We start from the raw sequence: 666 nt of genomic DNA on the forward strand, positions 1-666 counted from the left end.
GCCGAGCTGCCGAGAAATCTCATGAATCTCTGCAGATTTGGTCCCAAATGGCTTTTTCATCCATTCCCCCCCACACCCCCAAGAGCTGTGCTGTGTTTTTGGTCTCCGCTCCCTCCCGGAGCTGGAGCCGGGCAGGGAGAGACGCGGTAGGAGAGGGGATGAGGGACACGTTACTTTTGGAAATGGATGCTTGGGGTCTGCCCCGGCACCCAGACCCCAAACCAGCCCGGAGGGGGGGACCGATGGCTGGGGACATCGAGGAGACGGCCACACTGGTGCTCCGTTGCTGAAGCCACATCTTCCCCATCCCTGGGGCCTCGCAGTGGCGTGAGCCGAGCTGGGGTGGGTGGGTGTGTAGGTGTTTTCCCTCCTTTCACCCCTCCATCGCAGCTCTCCTCCCCTGGCTGTGGGTCTCTGTCACCCGTCCCTGCACCCTGTAGCCATCCCTGACCCGAGAAGCCCTTCCCTGTGTCTCCATCATCACGGTGATGCTGCTTATCAGCGCTGAGAGCCCCCAAACTCGTGTCACCTAAGCAGAAGCTGCCTTGCTGGGGGAGAGGGCTGAGGCCAACCCACAGGTTGGTGCCCTCCCGTTGCGGGACCCCACTGACCCATCCCTGTGCCCCCCCAGGACGACCCCCTGGGAGCCCAGCGGCAGGCGAAGGG

Source organism: Charadrius vociferus, unplaced genomic scaffold (assembly GCF_000708025.1).
Source record: "Charadrius vociferus isolate BGI_N301 unplaced genomic scaffold, ASM70802v2 scaffold816, whole genome shotgun sequence".
In the NCBI taxonomy this organism is placed as follows: domain Eukaryota; kingdom Metazoa; phylum Chordata; class Aves; order Charadriiformes; family Charadriidae; genus Charadrius; species Charadrius vociferus.